This window comes from Triticum dicoccoides, chromosome 3B, assembly GCF_002162155.2.
Source record: "Triticum dicoccoides isolate Atlit2015 ecotype Zavitan chromosome 3B, WEW_v2.0, whole genome shotgun sequence".
Lineage (NCBI taxonomy): Eukaryota > Viridiplantae > Streptophyta > Magnoliopsida > Poales > Poaceae > Triticum > Triticum dicoccoides.
The window spans coordinates 584,538,900-584,562,406 of NC_041385.1; positions in this window are offsets into that span (position 1 = coordinate 584,538,900).

A 23,507-nucleotide genomic window follows, 5' to 3' on the forward strand; every position below is an offset into this window, starting at 1 on the left:
AGGCCTAGGAAGGGGACAACTCGGAGCCGGGGAAGACGCAGCAGTGGATGCCCATGCGAAGAGGAGTACGAGGGTTCACTGGTTCGACTGCGGTGTGAGGCTGCTATCGCCGCAGAATAACAGGGGGTGTGGGTGAGTAGAGGGATGGCCTGGCCAGCGGTGGGAGTAGTAGGGGGCGGTGAGGCCTCCGCGGCATCACAGCCGGCCACAGGAGGCAGGAGCACGCGACACAACCGGCGCTGGTTTGGGCGGCTGGAGCAAGAAGACCAGAGGTTGAAGAAGCACTACGGCCGTTGGATGAACATCGTACGGTAACAGGAGCTAGAATCATTCATATTGACTAAGTTGGCAAAGCCCTCCGTCCCCGTCAACTTGGTAGGCCCACAAGTCAGCCTCCCACTATGCTGGGTTCCAGCTGGCAGGGGGAGTATTCATTTTTTTTGTGCGTAATAAGGAGGCACTTCCTTGCGTGCGAAGATAGCTGGTGGGTCTGACCTATCAGCGGGGGTCACGTTTTTTTCGCAAAATACAGAGGCCCTTCCGGTGGGTTCCAGATGTCAGGTGGAGGAATCATTATTTTGCGCGTAATAAGGAGGCATTTCCTTGTGTGCGGCCATGGACCCAACTGTCAGCCTCTCCACGCATAGCCTACTTCCGATGGTGTCGTTCGTTGACCACGTTGACCACGCCATGCTGAGCGCATCCAAGGTGGTGGACAACGGCGAGGCCCCGGACAGCAACGAGCCAGAGATGGGAAGACGCGGGAGTAGAGGTGCAGACGGAGAGGTGTATGAGGGTTAACTGGTTCTAGTGCGGTGTGGTTCGGCAGTCGGTGGAGAAGAACAGGAGGTGTGGAGGGATGGAGGGATGGCCTGGCCAACGGTGGAGTAGCGCTTCATAGCAAAGCATGCAAAGCAGAGCTGCTAGCAGCAGGAGGCGGGAGGTGGTCCCGGCGGCGCTGGAGGAAGAAGACGAGAGATTGAAGATGGATGCCAGTCGTTGGATGTAAATCCAATGGCTAACATGTCAGAATCATTTGTTGACTAAATTGACAATGACTTGCGTTGGCTTCGACCTATTGGCCCACATTTTGGCCTCCAAAAATGTGGCACGTATTCAACCTATTTTTTCAGAATTTACAGTCTTTTTTTTGCATGGTAGAATTTACAGTCAATTTGATATATATATTTTTGAATTACAGCCATTAGCTAGGCTGGGTGAACAAATTATGTAGCATCCATGCGGCCCATTTATTTTATTTCCTAAAAAATTACAGGCCATTTGCACTTTCTCGAAATACACGATTTTGCTGGGATGATTCTAATTATAATGTTGGGTTGGGCCAGCAATGTTATCAAAAAATAAAAAGGGGCTGAGCATTTTGTTATAAATATATTTAAATAATAAGTGATATTATTACATTCGTCCTTAAATCTTACCAAGCTTTTGTACACAATCACTAGGATTTTTGTGCCAAAACAATCCAGGATTTTATTGTTAAGAAATTATTTTTATAAGTTAATAAGATGTGGGATATTGTTTTCTTACATATGTAAGTATCTGTTAAATATATGATGACAATAAAACTAATATATAATAACATATAAAATAATTTGAATATATATATAATATAGTTATAAGGGAAACATAAGTTGGACCTGGCGTTCCTATTCTTATATAGAAAAATAGAACAAACCTCTATGTTTTCTTCAAAAAAATACATAAATTGGGCTGCCGATATTCAAGAAAAATAAAACCTCGGATGGGAGGTCCATAGGCCGGTCGATACAGGATGGCCCTCAAGAAAATACAAACAGGCCTATGGACATCCCATCCGAGGTCGTGGGCTGCACATGTTAAAAATGAAAGCCTAGATGGGGCAACCCAAAACCACGTCTAACACTTGCCAACACTTCGTCCCTCGTTTTCTCTGTGTTTTGCACACTCGACATTGTGTGGGCATTTTGACTATGCATCATATGAAGATGTGCGATGCATAAATGTTGATCAGCATGATGTTAACTGGCTGGTAGTTCCATTTTCAACCATGAATAAAACTTCCAACATGATGTTAACCCTGTTTGAAAAGGTCGTGTTAATATAAATGCTCTGCCTCTGAAAGTTGCAGTTTCTTATCTGAAACTGAATTTGCAGTTTCTTAACTGAAACCGAAACTTGCAGTTTCTTCTCTGAGAATCACATTGTCTGCACTTTTATACTCCTATGAAACTACATTTTTAAGTGCTAAAAATAGATCTATAGAATTCATAAAATACTTCATATGCTCAATACTGAAAATCTGAAATTCAAAATACATTCATATCTGAAAGTACTCTCAAAATACACAACACAAAACACAATTCACAACCTGCAAATACTGACAACCCTAAGCTCCTCCTGACAATTCACAACCTGCCCGACTATTGGGCTGGGGGGGGGTAGTCCCCTCCTATTCCTCGGCGGCAGACAGCCGCCCCATGAGACGATGTGAACGGCGAGGGAGACGATTGCGGGCAAGCGTCTTCGGGCCAACTGCTTTTCTCCTCTTGCAATTGGGTTTGGTCGACGAAGACTCCATCGGCTCACTCTGGCAGGACACCCTCACAAACGTCACCCTGTAGATGCTCGATCCTTCAATCTCTGGTGGATGCTCCATATGGGATCATACTCCCACCACCGCTCCCTCACGATCGGATTCGGTGAATCTGTTTGCTCCATGGCCGAGAGGAGCAGCTCTATGTACTCCAGCGCGACTCCCGCCGGGAGTATCGTCGCCTTTTCGCTCTGTTGTAGATATTTGGCCATGGATGTCGCCGTCGCTGCTAGTTGGTCCTTGTTGTCAAACCAAGACTCCAACATCCTAGCTAGCTTCATAGGGTCGCCGTCTGCGATCCTCACGTATCGGTTGTACTCCTCCATCGATCTACTTCTCCATAGCACCTTCACTCGCCGGCGGTGGTTTTTGAATGGAAGAGGAGAGGAGCGGCGCTGGTTTTGGATTAGAACGGGAGAGGAGCGATGCTGGTTTTGGACTGGAACAGGAGAGGAGGGGCGGTGGTTTTGAAATGGAAGAGGTGAGGAGCGGCGCTGGATTTAGATTGGAACAGGAGAGGAGCGGCGGTGGTTTAAGAGGAGAAGAGTGGAAGAGCAGCACTGGTCTTGGAAGTATTTTTTTGTTGTTTTGCGTATTTTGGGTCAAAGTTTGACCACGTACTGTATTTGACAAGCAAAATGTGAATGCATGTCACCAAAAATGGTATCATTTGGCTCGTATCTGAATGTACTTTCAAATTATATTATTTTTGCAATGTATAACATATATTTTATGTGCGAAAATCATGGTCAATTATGACCCAGAATAAAAGGGAGACTAGTTAATGTGGGGTCGCTTTCTTAATTGAAGGGTAAATTGATTTTGATTTGATCCAGTCACAGCGCGCCGGCCCTCTCGTCCAACCCTAAATCGTTGTTGCACGCTCCTCTCCCTCTTCTCCATTGCAAAACCACCTCCTCTCCTCTCCATCATATCCATTCCAAAACCACCGTCTCACCTCTCCCTCTTCTGATCTTCTCCATTGCAAAACCACCTCATCTCCTCTCCATCATCTCCATTCCAAAACCACCGTCTCACCTCTCCCTCTTCTGGTCTTCTCCATTGCAAAACCACCTCCTCTCCTCTCCATCATCTTCATTCCAAAACATAATATCCGGATCGCCAAGCTTGTCTTCCACGCAAAGGAGAGTCACATCCGGACACGAGCCAAAGTCTTGAGTCTTGTATCTTGACGCTTCTTTAGTCCGGACAATGTGTACAGTCCGGCTGTCCGGATACCCCTTTATCCAGGACTCCCTCAGTAGCCCCTGAACCAGGCTTCAATGACGATGAGTCCGGCGTGCAGTCTTGTCTTCAGCATTGCAAGGCGGGTTCCTCCTCCGAATACTCCAAGATGGTGACCGAACACGTAGACCGTGTCCGGATCTGCAAGATGATATTCACATACCCTAGCATAAATCCGTTCTGTTGGCAATTTTTGCACGTCATGCCCTTGCATCGTGGCCTGGTCCAACACGGCCCGGCGTCTCCTGCTCCCCCTTGACTCGCGTCGCGAGGCGGTTTTATTGGCACATCCTGCCAAAGTAGAGATCGTGTCCCCCTTAATACGGGCTCTTTTATCAATATGGGCATATGTGACCCCACGGCGACCGTTGGTATGATTCCGTGTATTTTAGATAAGTCTCAAGCGGTCACGCTGAGGACTCTTGGTATTCATCCCTTTTATAAAGGGGTCAAGGCCTACGCCTTTTTACCACCTCTCCTGCTCTTCCTCACCCCTTGAGCTCCGGCACTCAAAACCTAAGCTCGAGCACCCTAGGTCCTCCAGCATGTCCGGATCCGATGCAACAGGTCGGTGGGTGGCCTCCTCGATTCAGGAGGAGGATATTGCAAAGCTTAGGGAGGTCGGACACCTGACCGCCGATGTCCAGCATAGGCTTCCTGCTCCGGGGCAAATTATCCCCACGTCAGGGCCCAATGAGAGCGTCATGTTCATTCCTCACTTCCTTCGAGGCCTGGGCCTCACCCTCGACCCCTTTGTGAGGGGTCTCATGTTCTACTATGGGTTGGATTTTCACGATCTGGCTCCAGACGCCATCCTCCACATCTCGTCTTTCATTATTGTGTGCGAGGCTTTTCTCCACGTCAACCCACACTTCGGCTTATGGCTGAAGACCTTCAATGTGAAGCCGAAGATGATCGAGGGGCGACATGCGGAGTGCGGAGGCGCTATAATAAGTAGAAACGCTGATGCCCCATGGCCAGAGGGTTCTTTTCCGGAAGTATCCGACGTATGGCAACGGAGATGGTTCTATGTCACTGCTCCCAAAGGCACAAAGTGGGTAGCTGCCCCCGAGTTCCGCTCAGGCCCTCCGTCACAGTTGGCGTCTTGGACCAATGTGGGACGGAATTATGGGCCTGCTGGCGATGTACCAGAACTGCAGAATCGCATCCGGGAGCTTATTGAGAGGGACATAAATCTTGTCATCATAATTCAGGTAATGCTAGTCCGGCGGATGTTGCCGTGCAAACGTCGGCCTCTCCGGATGTGGGAGTTTAATTCGGAGGGTCCGTGGACTATTAAGCACTTCTTTGGCCTGACGCTCGAAGGGATGTGCAAGTTATTCTTCGGACCACATGTAAAATATCCGGACACCATCGAGGATGCGGGCCTAAGCTGCAATCGCCTAGATGCCCAAGTAAGTAACCTTAAAGCCCGACACTTCATGTATATTTATCATAACCATTATTCTAAAAATCCTTCCGTGGCCAGGAATGGCTCAACAAGGCGCAAATAATCAGGTGTCCGGCGCCACTTCCTGAAGGCTCGCCTGTTCCAACCATTGCAAAGATGCTGGGCCGGGCGCTCAGCAAAATCCCTTTGGGGAAAGGCGAAGGAAAGGGCAATGAAGCCGAACTTCACGCGCTACGCATCCAGACCGGGGAAATCGCTACCCGTCCTATGGAGGATAGCCAGGGAGGGAAGGTCAAAGCCTCCTCCCCACGCGGGAAGAAGAGGGCCGCATCCGAAGATTTGGAGGCGGAGACGCCCAAGCAAGGGAAGAAAGCGTCACCAGGGGCTCTGCCGCGACGGGCACCCTCACCGCGTCATGCCCACCGACGGGCCAACCCTCCACCGAGCTGTAAGTTATTCATTAATTCGAAGGTGTGATGTTACTCCGAGATCCATAACCAGGACTTCGTCTTTTGTAGTCCGGCAAGCAGCTCTTCTCCACAGAGTTCGTCTTCGGGGGACCTTCGTCCGGAGATGATCGAGAGTGAGACTCCACCCACCTCTCCGCCTCATGAAGCGGGCGACACAGAGGTGTCATCGTGGAGGAGTCCGGATCTGCCGAAGCCGGAGGCTAATACATCAGCCGCCCTGAGCCCGGGGCGTTTGGCTCACACGGGGGGCGATGAGAAGGGTCCGACATAGTTCAGTGTCCGGCCGGACATACTCACGGGCCGTTTGGAGCGAGCCGCGCTCTCGGAGGAGCACCGCTCTTTAATGAGCACGGTGCTCACGAAGATTTCATCCGCTACCAGTGGTTTGAATGAGGCATTTACAAGCCTGCTCAAAGGCTTTGAGGTATGTAGTGATAAATGCACAATTTTTTGCTTATGAAGCGCGCGCTAGGTGTGCTCCCTATAGATAGTAGCCCCTGAGACTCTGGTTGCCCGCCATAGGTGGCAAACGGGGGATCATATACTAATGTCTGCGCCGTACATGTGCGCAGATATACAAGGATCCGGCAGCCGACTAGTCTGTTGAAGTTGCCGAACTAAGGAGGCGGATCGGATCCATCGATGCCGATATCACGCTGGTGAATAAATGGCTGGAGGAGTCATAGGGTATGTGCTCTCCTTCCCTTATTATGATGTATAGGAAAATGTATGAGGGGCATAATATTAATGCGATGTGTTTGCACTGCAGATGGTGCTGCTGCCGTGGAGGCCCTGAGGGCGGAACTTTCTCAAGCCAAGGAACAAGCTCGGGCTAGCGATGCGGCTGCCCTAAAGGCGGCCGAAGAATTGAGAGCCGAACAGGCTGCTCATCGCCGAACCGAGGAAAAGATAGCCGAAATGGCTGGGGAGTTAAAGAATGCCGCCGACCGGTATGCACTCCTCGAAAAGGAGAATAAGGCTAGTTCGGCCGAGCTGGACAAGGCACTTAATGCCGCCAAGGAGATGCGGACCGAGATCCGCAGTATGCGGGAGGAGCTCCAACAGGTCGACAAAATCGTGGCTGGGGGCTCATACTTACTGCGGACGAAGTTCTTGGATCCGAAGTATGCTCCCCTAGCGGGGCGCTTGAGTCTTGCAGACGCATATGCGGACTTGGCGAATAGTACAGCTACCGCTGTCAAGTTCTTCGAGGGTCAAGGCGATGAAGAAGTGGAGAAGCTTTTCCAGTCGCAGTTAAATGCTCCCACTCGCCCGCTGCCGCTGAATGAGAAGGTGGCTGCTATGGCGGAGCTCCACAGGCTGTCCGGGCTTGCAATGTGGTCTGTAATAGACCATCTTTGGCCGAAGGGGCCTAAGCCGGACAACTATTTTGGTTTGGTGCAGCAATTCCTTGGAGCCGTGTCTCGGATTGATGCCATGAGGAGGTCGGCGTGCATAGAGGGTGCGCGGATAGCTCTAGCCTGCATTAAAGCCTATTGGACGGATATGGAGGCAACTGTAATAGCGACCCAGGATCCGGCGGGAGGCCAATATCCGGCCGAGCACTACTTGGCGCAAGTCACAGAAGGTGCCCGCCTAATAGAGGCGCAGTGCTCGAAGAATGTTTTATTCGAGTGATAAGTCGAATCATTGTAGAAAACAATGTTTTAGTTTAATTATGAGGCTATGTTTATACTTTTGCCCGGAAGTATGATTGTATCCCCTTTGCAGCCGTTTTTATATGTATAAGTAGTCCGATAGATAGCAGTCGTTGGCTTCAGCTCCCACGCATATAATGCGGGGGTGTTCGCAAAAAATATGCTTAATCACACTTGATTCAACGTCTTGGTCCATTAAGGAGGTGATCGCACGTCGAACTAGGCAACAGGTTTATATAGTTTTGACACTTTCGCTTATCCATGGGAGTATAATGGTGGGGCTACTATGTAGCCCCTGGTACCTTCGCGTGCATCCGAATACGGGCACGTGTGTACATGGCCAGGAAACGGCCCTTCGTTAATGCAGAGGAATCTTTAGGGATTCCGGTGAGTCTTCAAGTGGTTGAACAGTCTCTCGCTGTATCATGATAGTCAGTTTTCGGCTTTCTCTACTGAGGCGCTCATCCGGAATAACCAGGGCACAATCGCAGTAGTTCTCCTTTGGCCTTCCTTAGCCGGTGATAACGGAACGTAAGGCGGCAAACCGAGGAGCCGGGCAAACCCAACATTTGACCAAAGACATGATTCGGAGCTGATGCATATACGACGAAACTCATGACGCCGAACACTCCCGAGGGTATTCGGTCTTTGTAAAGGAAAATAGGCTGACATGAGCCTATTATAAGCCCTTAATTCCTAGGTGCGTGATAGCCGCTTTGGAAAGGTGCGATGGTGAAGAGCAGTTCTTCGCTTCTGGAGTTGCCTGGGGGGCGAATATTACTTCCAGCGCGACTGAGCCCCTGCCATAGGCCTCAACGCCTGGTATCACCCCTTCAAAGGTGGTGTTGCTTTGTCTAATTCTTGATGGGTTTATCCCCATTCTGCGGACAGTGTCCTCGTATATTAAATTGAGACTACTGCCGCCGTCCATGAGGACACGGGTGAGACGGTATCCGTCGATTATTGGGTCAAGCACCAAGGCCTGTGATCCTCCGCGCCGAATACTAGTTCGGCCGTCCATGTGGTCGAAAGTGATCGGACGAGACATCCAGTATTGAGATGTAGGTACGATGGGCTCTACATCGTGCGCGTCTATGGGCACACGTCCATGCCTTCTCGTGGATGTGTGAGTCGCGTGGATCATGTTTACTGTTTTAACCTCTGGCGGGAATTTTTTCTATCCCCCAGTGTTCGGCTGGCGAGGTTCATCCTCGTCTTCGCTTGGTGTGTCCCTCCCCTTGTGTTCGGCATTTAATTTGCCGGCCTGCGTGAAGACCCAGCACTCTCTATGGGTGTGGTTCGCAGGTTTCTCCGGGGTGCCATGAATTTGGCATAGTCTATCCAGGACTCTGTTCAGACCGGACGGTCCCTCTTTACTGCCTTTGATGGCTTCCTTTGCTGATCAGGTCGAGAGCCCCTGAATCCGGTGTTGACCGTCGTGTTATCCGGGCTCTGTTCCTTGTTTTGGCGTTTGTTTTTATTACGCCGTGGCTTCCCGTTGCCATCCCTTATTTCGGATGTGGTGGGGTCGCTGGTGCCTTTACGGGCTATCCAGCTATCTTCACCCGCGCAAAAGCGGGTCATAAGGCTTGTTAAGGCTGCCATTGTCCTTGGCTTTTCTTGGCCGAGGTGTCTGGCAAGCCACTCGTCACGGATGCTGTATTTGAATGCCGCTAAGGCTTCGGCGTCCGGACAATCGACAATTTGATTCTTCTTAGTGAGGAATCTGTTCCAAAGCTTGCAGGCAGACTCTCCGGGCTGTTGGATTATGTGACTTAGATTGTCTGCATCCGGAGGCCGGACATAGGTCCCTTGAAAATTGGCCCTGAAAGCGTCTTCGAGTTCCTCCCAACTCCCAATTGAGTTTTCGGGGAGGCTTTTCAACCAGTGTCGAGCTGGTACCTTCAACTTGAGGGGAAGGTATTTGATGGCGTGGAGGTCATCCCCACGAGCCATGTGAATATGCAGGATAAAATCCTCGATCCAGACCCCTGGGTCTATGGTGCCGTCGTATGCTTCTATGTTCACAGGTTTGAAGCCTTGTGGGAATTCATGGTCCAGTACTTCTTCGGTGAAGCACAGAGGGTGAGAAGCCCCTCTGTATCTGGACGCGCTGTGGCATGTAGTCGGCTGTTGTTGTGTCTGGAGTTTATTCCCTACTGGTATCTGGCTTGTGTGGGCGTTTGGGTGACCATATTCCTTCGCCGGGGTGTGTCTTTTAGGTCCATAGATGGACCTGGCTGCACCGGCCTTCTTATCCAGATGCTCACGTAGATCGTGCGCAGTGTCCGCAACCGCTCTGTTATGGTTGTGAAGTAGTACGTCTGGTTTCTTGGTCGAATTTTCTTTTGGTGGAACGGCCGCGTCGTTGAATTCTGGCAGTAGCTTGCGCTTCGGATAGCTTTTCGTATGGCGGTCATCACCATATCTTTCTTCGGTGTCTAGCACTTTATTCCGTCTTCGGCTGAGCTTTTCTTGTGCAGCCTTGAGCCGTTGCTTCTGCTTTTTTAGACTTCTTGCGGTGGCCATAAGCTTTCTGTGGAGGTTGTCTCGTTCCACTTATTCGTCCGGGATGATGAATGCATCATCGTCCGAACTGTCTTCCTGTTTTGGGGTGGCTTCATGAGCTCGTCCCTCCGGATCATTGTGATCGGGTATTTGCTCCGAACTTGATTTGGCATGACCTGGCTCATCCTGCTCCATTGCTGGGTCCATGTGGTCGTTTTTGCTTTCGGAGTTTGCGGGTATATCGACCCTTCTTGCGCTCTTGTCGCTATTTTTGCAATTGCTGGACTTTGAGCGGCGTCTGCGCCGCCTTTTTGGCTTTTGCCTGGGTGTTTTATCTTCTGGATTATCGTTGTCGTCCTTATTGGGCGTGTCTACCATGTATATATATCGTGTGACAAGGTAGTAGTCCCACGCCCCAGGGATTCTGGAGCTTCTCCTGCATGGTCATCCATACCGTCAATGTCTTCGGAGTCGAAGTCGAGCATGTCGGTTAAATCTTCGATCGTGGCAATGAAGTGGGTGGTGGGTGGGCACCGAATTCCTTCTTCGGACATAGTTCGGCCCAGAGCCTCCTGACAAAGAGAGGGACTTTAATGAGTTCAGCATGTCACCGAAGGGCGAGTGCTGAAAGATGTCCGCAGAGGTAAACTCCATTACCGGAGCCCAACCTGGCTCGGCTGGCTCAAGAGCGAGCGGACCGGGACCGACGACCGGATACGAGTCCGGGGGGCCGGGGTTACAAGACTCCACAGAGGTGAGACCTGTGTTCGGCTCCACCGCCGATGAGTGTGCGGCCTGCGGGGCGGGGTCCAGCCCACCGTCCATACGCAACGCAACTTGCCCCAGATTTAGATCCGGGGCTGCTGCGGGGGTGATGTCCCGAGCATTGTCCAACAGCAGGTCTAGGCCATGCTCGTCGTGACTGTCCGGCGCTCCTGGCACAGGCTCGAATCCGTCGAATACCAAGTCTCCACGGATATCTTCCGTGCAGTTCAAGTTTCCGAACCTGATCTGGTGGCCAGGGGCGAAGCTATCGATCTGCTCCAACTGGCCAAGCGAATTGGCCCGCAGTGCGAAGCCGCCGAACACAAAGATCTGTCCGGGGGGAAAAGTCTGACCCTGGACCGTGTTGTTGACGATTGAAGACGCCATCAAGCCTCGAAGGGATGACACAGAGGAACTCTCAATGAAAGCACCAATGCCGGTGTCAAAACCGGCGGATCTCGGGTAGGGGGTCCCGATCTGTGCGTCTTAGGCTGATGGTAACAGGAAGCAAGGGACACAATGTTTACCCAGGTTTGGGCCCTCTCGATGGAGGTAAAACCCTACTTCCTACTTGATTAATATTGAAGATATGAGTAGTACAAGAGTAGATCTACCACGAGATCATAGAGGCTAAACCCTAGGAGCTAGCCTATGATGGTATGATTGTAATTGTGATCGGCCTTCTAAGGACCATCCTCTCCGGTTTATATGGACACCGGAGAGCTAGGGTTTACATGGAGTCTGTTATAAGGAAGGAAACATAATATCCGGATCGCCAAGCTTGTCTTCCACGCAAAGGAGAGTCCCATCCGGACACAAGCCGAAGTCTTGAGTCTTGTATCTTGACGCTTCTATAGTCCGGACAATGTGTACAGTCCGGCTGTCCGGATACCCCCTTATCCAGGACTCCCTCACCCCCTCCCACATATATATAGGTGGGGGGAGGGAGGAGGCAGCCTAGAGGCTCCCCCAAGTGGGGCTGAATCCCACTTGGGGTCTGGCCCCAAGCCGCTCCCCCTGCCATGTATAGGTGCGGGAGGAAGGCAGGGGAGGGTGCCCCTCCTTTCCTTTCTCACATGAGGAGCGAAAGGCAGGAGGGGCCATCCCTCCCCTTTCCTTAACCTAGGGTAAGCCGGGCAGGGAAGGGGCGCACCCGCCCCCTTGTGGGCTGGTGTGTCCTCCCTTTGGCCAATTAGGCCCATACACCTACCGGGGGTGTCTGGAACCCCTTCCGGCAATTTGATGACTACCTGGTGCATCCAAAACTCTTTTGGTGTCCGAATATCACCTTCCTATATGTCAATCTTTACCTCTCAACCATTTTGAGACTCCTCGTCATGTCCGTGATCTCACACGGGACTCCGAACAACATTCAGTCACCAAATCATATAACTCATATAACACTATATCATCAACGAATGTTAAGCGTGAGGACCCTACGGGTTCGAGAACTACATAGACATGACCGAGGCACCTCTCCGGTCAATAACCAATAGCGGAACCTGGATGCCCATATTGGCTCCTACATATTCTACGAAGATCTTTATCGGTCGAACCTTATGACAACATATGTAATTCCCTTTGTCAACCGGTATGTTACTTGCCCGAGATTCGATCGTAGGTATCTTCATACCTAGTTCAATCTCTTTACCGACAAGTCTCTTCACTCGTTCTGTAATACATCATTTCGTAACTAACTCCTTAGTCATTTGCTTGCAAGCTTATGATGTGTATTACCGAGAGGCCCAGAGATACCTATCTGATACTCAAAGTGACAATCATAATCTAGATCTATGCCAACTCAACAAACACCTTCAGAGATACCTGTAGAGCATCTTTATGACCACCCAGTTACGTTGTGAAGTTTGATAGCACACAAGGTATTCATCTGGTATCCGGGAGTTGCATAATCTCATAGTTGAAGGAATATGTATTTGACATGAAGAAAGGACTAGCAATAAACAGAACGATCAATATGCTATCATTCTCCTAATGATGTGATCCCGTTATCAAATGGCAACACTTGTCTATGGTTAGGAAAGCTTAACCATCTTTGATCAACGAGCTAGTCTAGTAGAGGCTTACTAGGGACACGGTATTTGTTTATGTATTCACACATGTATTTAAGTTTCCGATTAATACAATCTAGCATGAATAATAAACCTTTATTATGAATAAGGAAACGTAAAATAACAACTTTATTATTGCCTCTAGGGCATATTTCCTTTCAGTCTCCCACTTGCACTAGAGTGAATAATCTAGTTCACATCGCCATGTGATTAACACTCATAGTTCACATTGCCATGTGACCAACACCCAAATAGTTTACTAGTGTCAATAATCTAGTTCACATCGCCATGTGATTAACCCCATAGTTCAGATTGCCATGTGACCAACACCCAAAGAGTTTACAAGAGTCAATTATCTAGTTCACAATGCCATGTGATTAACACCCAAAGAGTACTAAGGTGTGATCATGTTTTGCTTGTGAGAGAAGTTTAGTCAACGGGTCTATCACATTCTGGTCCGTATGTATTTTGCAAATTTCTATGTTTACAATGCTCTGCATGGAGCTACTCTAGCTAATTTCTCCCATTTTAATATGTATCCAGATTGAGACTCAGAGTCATCTGAATCATTGTCAAAGCTTGCATTGACGTATCTCTTTACGACGAACTCTTTATCACCTCCATAACCGAGAAATATTTCCTTAGTCCTTTTAGGTACCCAAGGACAATTTTGACCGCTGTCCAGTGATCTACTTCTGGATCACTATTGTACCCCCTTGCCAAACTCATGGCAAGGTACACAATAGGTCTCGTACACATCATGGCATACTTTATAGAACTTATGGCCGAGGCATAGGGAATTGATACGTCTCCAACGTATCTATAATTTTTGATTGTTCCATGCTATTATATTACCTATTTTGGATGTTTATCGGCTTTATTTTGCACTTTATATCATTTTTGAACCTAACCTATTAACCGGAGGCCCAGCCCAAATTGCTGTTTTCCTGCCTATTCCAGTGTTTCGAAGAAAAGGAATATCAAACGGAGTCCAAACGGAATGAAACCTTCGGGAGAGTTATTTTTGGAACGGAAGCAATCCAGGAGACTTGGAGTAGAAGTCAGGGAAGCTTTGAGGTGGCCACAAGGCAGGGAGGCACGCCCTACCTCCCTGGGCGCGCCCCCCAACCTCGTGGGCCCCTCGTGGCTCCCCTGACCGACTTCTTTCGCCTATATATGTCCATATACCCTGAAACCTCTCAGAAGCATAATAGATCGGGAGTTCCGCCGCCGCAAGCCTCTGTAGCAACCAAAACCAATCGGGGCCCTGTTCCGGCACCCTGCCGGAGGGAGGATCCCTCACCGGTGGCCATCTTCATCATCCCGACTCTCTCCATGACGAGGAGGGAGTAGTTCACCCTCGGGGCTGAGGGTATGTACCAGTAGCTATGTGTTTGATCTCTCTCTCTCTCTCGTGTTCTTGATTTGGCACGATCTTGATGTATCGCGAGATTTGCTATTATAGTTGGATCCTATGATGTTTCTCCCCCTCTACTCTCTTGTAATGGATTGAGTTTTCCCTTTGAAGTTATCTTATCGGATTGAGTCTTTTAAGGATTTGAGAACACTTGATGTATGTCTTGCATGTGCTTAACTGTGGTGACAATGGGATATCATGTGATCCACTTGATGTATATTTTGGTGATCAACTTGTGGGTTCAGTGACCTTCTGAACTTATGCATAGGGGTAGGCACACGTTTTTGTCTTGACTCTCCGGTAGAAACTTTGGGGCACTCTTTGACGTACTTTGTGTTGGTTGAATATATGAATCTGAGATTGTGTGATTCATATCATATGATCATGCCCACAGATACTTGAGGTGCCATTGGAGTATCTAGGTGACATTAGGGTTTTGGTTGATTTGTGTCTTAAGGTGTTATTCTAGTACGAACTCTATGACAGATCGAGCGGAAAGAATAGCTTTGTGTTATTTTACTACGGACTCTTGAATAGATCGATCAAAAAGGATAACTTTGAGGTGGTTTCATACCCTACCATAATCTCTTTGTTTGTTCTCCGCTATTATTAACTTTGGAGTGACTCTTTGTTGCATGTTGAGGGATAATTATATGATCCAGTTATGTTATTATTATTGAGAGAACTTGCACTAGTGAAAGTATGAACCCTAGGCCTTATTTCCTAGCATTGCAATACCGTTTATGCTCACTTTTATCATTAGTTCCCTTGCTGTTTTTATAATTTCAGATTACAAATACTCATATCTACCATCCATATTGCACTTGTATCACCATCTCTTGGCCAAACTAGTGCACCTATTTTACCATTGTATTGGGTGTGTTAGGGACACAAGAGACTCTTTGTTATTTGGTTGCAGGGTTGTTCGAGAGATACCATCTTCATCCTACGCCTCCCACGGATTGATAAACCTTAGGTCATCCACTTGAGGGAAATTTGCTACTATCCTACAAACCTCTGCACTTGGAGGCCCAACAACGTCTACAAGAAGAAGGTTGTGTAGTAGGAATCAAGCTCTTTTCTGGCGCCGTTGCCGGGGAGGTGAGTGCTTGAAGGTATATCTTTAGATCTTACAATAAAATCTTTTAGTTTCTTGTTTTATCACTACTTTAGTTTATAAAAGAAAACTACCAAAAAATGGAATTGAGTTTGCCACATACGCTTCATCTTTTTAATATCTTTCGTGAGAATGATGGTAAGGAAAATTGTGCTCAAGTGCTAGAAGAAGAATGCATTAGAATGTTTGGCAATAAATATTTGAATGATGAGCATGATTGCAATGTTCTTAGTATGAATTCTTTGAATACCCATGATGCTAATGATATGCAAAGCCACAAGCTTGGGGATGCTATGTTTGATGAATATGATATTTTTTGTCCCCTAAGTTTTGATGAGCAAATTTATTATGATGAAAGCACGCCTCCTATTTACGATGATTATCGTGATGATATGTATGCCATAAAGAATAAACATAACCATGAAACTTTTCATCATGATTTTAATCTTCAATTGGATTATGCTTCACATGATAGTTATTTTGTTGAGTTTGCTCCCACTACTATTCATGAGGAAAAGTTTGCTTATGTGGAGAGTAGTAAAATTTATATGCTTGTGCATCATGAAAATAATGCTTTATGTGATGGTTATATGGTTGAATTTATTCATGATGCTACTGAAAATTATTATGACAGAGGATCATATGCTTCTGCATATTGAAATAATATCAAGTTTCCTCTCTATGTGTTGAAAATCTTGAAGATTTGCTTGTTTTACCTTCCTATGCTAGTTGATTATTGTTCCCATAAGTTGTTTGCTCACAAAATCCCTATGCATAGGAAGTGGGTTAGACTTAAATATGCTAGTCATATTCATCATGATGCTCTCTTTATGTTTCATTTCTCATCTTTTATGTGAGCATCATTGAAATCATCATGCCTAGCTAGGGGCGTTAAACGTTAGCGCTTGTTGGGAGGCAACCCAATTTTATTTTGGTCCTTTGCTTTTGCTTCTGTTTAGTAATAAATAATACATATAGCCTCTGGTTAGATGTGGTTTTATGTTTTAATTAGTGTTTGTGCCAAGTAGAACCTTTGGGAAGACTTGGGTGAAGTATATGCGATCTTGCTGTAAAAAATAGAAACTTTTGCGCTCACGAGATTAGCTGCCATTTTATACTGGAGAGTTATTTTAGGTTGATTCTTTCTGAAGATGATTAATGGACAAATTACTCAGGTCCACCAATTTATTTCAGAATTTTTGGAGTTACAGAAGTATTCAAAAGATAAGATTACTACAGACTGTTATGTTTTTCATAGATTATGTTTTCTATGTGTTGTTTGCTTATTTTGATGAATCTATGAGTAATATCGGAGGGTATGAACCATAGAGAAGTTGGAATACAATAGATATTACACCAATATGAATTTAGAATGATTTCACAACAGTACCTAAGTGGTGGTTTTATTTTCTTATACTAACGGAGCTTACGAGTTTTCTGTTGAGTTTTGTGTTGTGAAGTTTTCAACTTTTGGGTAAAGATTCGATGGACTATGGAATAAGGAGTGGCAAGAGCCTAAGCTTGGGGATGCCCAAGGCACACAAAGTTAATATTCAAGGACAACCAAGAGCCTAAGCTTGGGGATGCCCCGGAAGGCATCCCCTCTTTCGTCTTCGTTCATCGGTAACTTTACTTGGAGCTAAATTTTTATTCACCACATGATATATGTTTTGCATGGAGCGTCATTTTCTTTTGTTATTATTTGCTTGCTGTTATTTATAATAATATTTTGCATCTATATTTTCCATAAAATGTGAAGGATAGCCTTTACCATGCTTATTTTGCAAGTATACATGTTGCTGTTTCAAAACAGAAAGTTTACCGCTGTTGCAAAAATTCCCTAGAAAAGTCAGAGAATGATATAATGTTGAAACGTTTTGAATATTGAGCTCTGATAAATATTATATAGTGCAGTATTTTTCTCATAATTTGTGGAGTTAGGGAAGTTTGATGAATCTTGCATTATTTACAAATTGTACTGTTTTGGCAGATTGCTGTTATGTTTGCATTGTTTGCATATGTTTGCTTGTTTAATGATTCTATTTTAGGATAGGAGTATTAAATATGCAGAGGCATTTAGTATGCAATGTTTAATAATAATTTTTGTGATTTTCTATGGTAGAGAATGATAAGGGTTTTGCATTGGTTTATATTAACTTATCTCACGAGTTCTTGTTGAGTTTGGTGTGGATGAAGCTTTCGAGATTTAGGAAACCGTAATATGAAAGGAATTAAGGAGACACAAAAGCTCAAGCTTGGGGATGCCCAAGGCACCCCAAGATAATATTTCAGGAAGTCTCAAGCATCCAAGCTTGGGGATGCCCCGGTAGGCATCCCACCTTTCTTCTTCAGCAATTATCAGTTAGTATCGGTTGAACCTAAGTTTTTGCTTCTTCACATGAGTGGTGCTATCCTTGCAATGACATTTTATTTTGTTTTTCTTGCTGTTTGAATAAAATACCAAGATCTGAAATTATTAAATGTTAGAGAGTCTTCACATAGTTGCACAATTATTTGACTACTCATTGATCTTCACTTATATCTTTTGGAGTAGTTTGTCTTTTGCTCTAGTGCTTTACTTATATCTTTTTAGAGCATGGCGGTGGTTCTGTTTTGTAGAAATTATTGATCTCTCATGCTTCACTTATAATATTTTGAGAGTCTTTTAGAACAGCATGGATTTTCTATGGTTATAAAATTGGTCCTAGAATGATGGGCATCCAAGTTGGGTATAATAAAAACTATCATAGAAAGTGAATTGGATGCTATGATCAATTTTATGCTTGATAATTGTTTTGAGATATGAGGATGGTGATATTAGAGTCATGCTAGTTAAAGTAGTTGTGAATTTAAAGAATACTTGTGTTCAAGTTAGTGATTCCCGTAGCATGCACATATGGTGAACCGCTTTGTGATGAAGTTGGAGCATAATTTATTTATTGATTGTCTTCCTTACGAGTGGCGGTCGGGGATGAGCGATGGTCTTTTCCTACCAATCTATCCCCCTAGGAGCATGCGCGTAGTACTTTGTTTCAATGACTTGTAGATTTTTGCAATAAGTATATGAGTTCTTTATGACTAATGTTGAGTCCATGGATTATACGCACTCTCGCCCTTCCACCATTGCTAACCTCTCTTGTGCCGCGCAACTTTCACCGGTACCATACACCCACCATATACCTTCCTCAAAACAGCCACCATACCTACCTATTATGGCATTTCCATAGCCATTCCAAGATATATTGCCATGCAACTTTCCACCGTTTCGTTTATTATGACACGCTCCATCATTGTCATATTGCTTTTGCATGATCATGTAGTTGACATCGTATTTGTGGCAAAGCCACCTTCATAATTCTTCCATACATGTCACTCTTGATTCATTGCATATCCCGGTACACCACCGGAGGCATTCATATAGAGTCATATTTGTTCTAAATATCGAGTTGTAATCTTGAGTTGTAAGTAAATAAAAGTGATGATCTTCATTATTAGAGCATTGTCCCAAGTGAGGAAAGGATGATGGAGACTATGATTTTCCCACAAGTAGGGATGAGACTTCGGACCTTATAAAAAAAGGGCCAAAAAAAGAGAAAATAGAAGAGGAAAAAATAAGCAAAAAAGAGAGAAGGGACAATGCTACTATCCTTTTACCACACTTGTGCTTCAAAGTAGCACCATGATCGTCATGATAGAGAGTCTCCTATGTTGTCACTTTCATATACTAGTGGGAATTTTTCATTACAGAACTTGGCTTGTATATTCCAATGATGGGCTTCCTCAAAATGCCGTAGGTCTTCGTGAGCAAGCAAATTGGATGCACACCACTTAGTTTCTTTTGTTGATTCATACACTTCTAGCTCTAGTGCATCCGTCGCATGGCAATCCCTACTCACTCACATTGATATCTATTGATGGGCATCTTCATAGCCCGTTGATACGCCTAGTTGATGTGATACTATCTTCTCCCTTTTTGTCTTCTCCACAACCACCATTCTATTCCACATATAGTGCTATGTCCATGGCTCATGCTCATGTATTGCATGAAAGTTGAAAAGGTTTGAGAACACTAAAGTATGAAACAATTGCTTGGCTTGTCATCGGGGTTGTGCATGATTAAATACTTTGTGTGATGAAGATAGAGCATAGCCAGACTATATGATTTTGTAGGGATAGCTTTCTTTAGCCATGTTATTTTGAGAAGACATGATTGCTTTGTTAGTATGCTTGAAGTATTATTGTTTTCATGTAAATATGAACTTTTATCTTGAATCATTTGGATCTGAACATTCATGCCCCAATAAAGAAAATTACATTGAGAAATATGCTAGGTAGCATTCCACATCAAAAATTCTGTTTTTATCATTTACCTACTCGAGGACGAGCATGAATTAAGCTTGGGGATGCTTGATATGTCTCCAACGTATCTATAATTTTTTATTGTTCCATGCTATTATATTACCCTTTTGGATGTTTATGGGCTTTACTTTACACTTCTACATCATTTTTGGGACTAACCTATTAACTGGAGGCCCAGCCCTAATAGCTATTTTCTTGCCTATTTCAGTGTTTCGAAGAAAAGGAATATCAAACGGAGTCCAAACGGAATAAAACCTTCGGGAGAGTTATTTTTGGAACGGAAGCAATCCAGGAGACTTGAAGTGGAAGTCAGGGAAGCTTCGAGGTGGCCATGAGGCAGGGAGGCGCGCCCTACCCCCCTAGGTGTGCCCCCCACCCTCGTGGGCCCCTCGTGGCTCCCCTGACTGACTTCTTTTGCCTATATATGTCCATATACCCTAAAACCTCTCAGAAGCACAATAGATCAGGAGTTCCGCCGCCGCAAGCCTTCGTAGCCACCAAAAACCAATCGAGACCCTCTTCCGGCACCCTTCCAGAGGGGGGATCCCTCACCGGTGGCCATCTTCATCGTCCCGGCACTCTCCATGACAAGGAGGGAGTAGTTCACCCTCAGGGCTGAGGGTATGTACTAGTAGCTATGTGTTTGATCTCTTTCTCTCGTGTTCTTGATTTGGCACGATCTTGATGTATCGTGAGCTTTGCTATTATGGTTGGATCATATGATGTTTCTCCCCCTCCACTCTCTTGTAATGGATTGAGTTTTCCCTTTGAAGTTATCTTATCGGATTGAGTCTTTAAGGATTTGAGAACACTTGATGTGTGTCTTGCATGTGCTTATCTGTGGTGACAATGGGATATCACGTGATCCACTTGATGTATGTTTTGGTGATCAACTTGCGGGTTCAGTGACCTTGTGAACTTATGCATAGGGGTTGGCACACGTTTTCGTCTTGACTCTCCGGTAGAAACTTTGGGGCACTCTTTGAAGTACTTTGTGTTGGTTGAATATATGAATCTGAGATTGTGTGATGCATATCGTATAATCATGCCCATGGAGACTTGAGGTGGCATTGGAGTATCTAGGTGACATTAGGGTTTTGGTTGATTTGTGTCTTAAGGTGTTATTGTAGTACGAACTCTATGATAGATCAAACGGAAAGAATAGCTTTGTGTTATTTTACTACAGACTCTTGAATATATCGATCAGAAAGGATAACTTTGAGGTGGTTTCGTACCCTACCATAATATCTTCGTTTGTTCTCCGCTATTAGTAACTTTGGAGTGACTCTTTGTTGCATGTTGAGGGATAATTATATGATCCAGTTATATTATTATTGTTGAGAGAACTTGCACTAGGGAAAGTATGAACCCTAGGCCTTGTTTCCTAGCATTGCAATACCGCTTATGCTCACTTTTATCATTAGTTACCTTGCTGTTTTTACAATTTCAGATTACAAATACTCATATCTACCATCCATATTGCACTTGTATCACCATCTCTTTGCCGAACTAGTGCACCTATATAATTTACCATTGTATTGGGTGTGTTGGGGACATAAGAGACTCTTTGTTATTTGGTTGCAGTGTTGTTCGAGAGAGACCATCTCCATCCTAGCCTCCCACGAATTCATAAACCTTAGGTCATCCACTTGAGGGAAATTTGCTACTGTCCTACAAACCTCTACACTTGGAGGCCCAACAACGTCTACAAGAAGAAGGTTGTGTAGTAGACATCAGGAATGACTCTCATTCTCTCTCTATCTTCTGCCGTTGTCGGGCTTTGAGTCTTACTCAACTTCACACCTTGTAACACGGGCAAGAACCTTTTCTTTGACTGATCCATTTTGAACATCTTCAAAAATTTATCAAGGTATGTGCTTTGTGAAAGTCCTATTAAGCGTCTCGATCTATCTCTATAGATCTTGATGCCCAATATATAAGCAGCTTCACCGAGGTCTTGCATTGAAAAAAATCTTATTCAAGTATCCTTTTATGCTATCGAGAAATTCTATATCATTTCGAGTCAACAATATGTCATCCACATATAATATCAGAAATGCTACATAGCTCCCACTCACTTTCTTGTAAATACAGGCTTCACCGTAAGTCTGTATTAAACCATATGCTTTGATCACCTCATCAAAGCGTATATTCCAACTCTGAGATGCTTGCACGAGTCCATAGATGGATCGCTGGAACTTGCACACTTTGTTATCACCTTTAGGATTGACAAAACCTTCTGGTTGCATGATATACACCTCTTCTTTAAGATATCCATTAAGGAATGCAGTTTTGACGTCCATTTACCAGATTTCATAATCATAAAATGTGGCAATTGCTAACATGATTCAGACAGACTTAAGCATCGCTACGAGTGAGAAAGTCTCATTGTAGTCAACTCCTTGAACTTGTTGAAAACCTTTCGTGACAAGTCGAGCTTTGTAGACAGTAACATTACCATCAACGTCAGTATTCTTCTTGAAGATCTATTTATTTTCTATGGCTTGCCGATCATCGGGCAAATCCACCAAAGTCCATACTTTGTTCTTCTTATATGGATCCTATCTCAGATTTCATGACCTCAAGCCATTTATAGGAACCTGGGATCATCACAGCTTCTTCATAGTTTGTAGGTTCGCCATGGTCTAATAACGTAACTTCCAGGACAGTATTAACGTACCACTCTGGTGTGGATCATGCTCTGGTTGACATACGAAGTTCAGTAGTAACTTGATCTGAAGTTTCATGATCATCATCATTAGCTTCCTCTGTACTTGGTGTAGGCATCACGGGAACGGTTTTCTGTGATGTGCTACTTTCTAATTCTAGAGAAGGTACAATTACCTCATGAAGTTCCACTTTCCTCCCACTCACTTTCCTTTGAGAGAAACTCCTCTAGAAAGGACCCATTCTTGGCAACAAAAATCTTGCCTTCGGATATGTGGTAGAAGGTGTACACAATTGTTTCCTTAGGGTATCCTATGAAGATGCACTTCTTCAATTTAGGTTCGAGCTTATCAGGCTGAAGCCTATTGACATAAGCGTTGCATCACCAAACTTTAAGAAACGACAGCTTAGGTTTCTTGCCAAACCACAGTTCATACAGTGTCGTCTCAACGGATTTAGACGGTGCCCTGTTTAATGTGAATGCAGCTGTCTCTAATGCATAACCCCAAAACGATAGTGGTTAACCGGTAAGAGACATCATAGATTGCACCATATCTGATAAAGTACGGTTACGACGTTTGGACACACCATTACACTACTAGGGAAAAGCCTATACACAGAATCTTACCAGCAGCGCTCCCCAAAATACCAAGCTACTGCTATTTAGCAGCAGCACGTGTTAGCGAAACGCGCTGCTGACAGGAAAATAGCAGTAGCGCGTCCACCACAAACCGCGCTACTGCTATAATTGCCATGACCTCCCCCCCGCTAGTTATAGCAGTAGCGCACTATATTGAACAGCGCTACTGCTATAGAAGTTAGCAGCAGCGCGCTTATAGGAAAACCGTGAACAGGGTGTTTACCACCTTAAATATGTTATTTCTGAAACTACCACAACCAGTTGGTATTCACTGAACTCTATGTGTAAAATTTGTGGCCGCAATATGAGTCCTCTCCGGTTCCTACCGGAGAGGACTCATATTGACAATTCAGATTGTACACAAAAAATCATTGATGGCCAATGTATTTTTGCATTGACGTATTTTTTGTATAGTTACACTTAGAAGTAGCGGTTTATGTGCAAAGCGCTACTGCTATTCAGATTAGCTGTAGCGCGTTTTGGCAAACGCACTACAACTATCCCTACCTTATCCCCACGCGCACGACCGGCCCTCACTCACACTCACTCTCGCCCCCCCCCCCATGCCGATAACCGTCGTCGTGCATC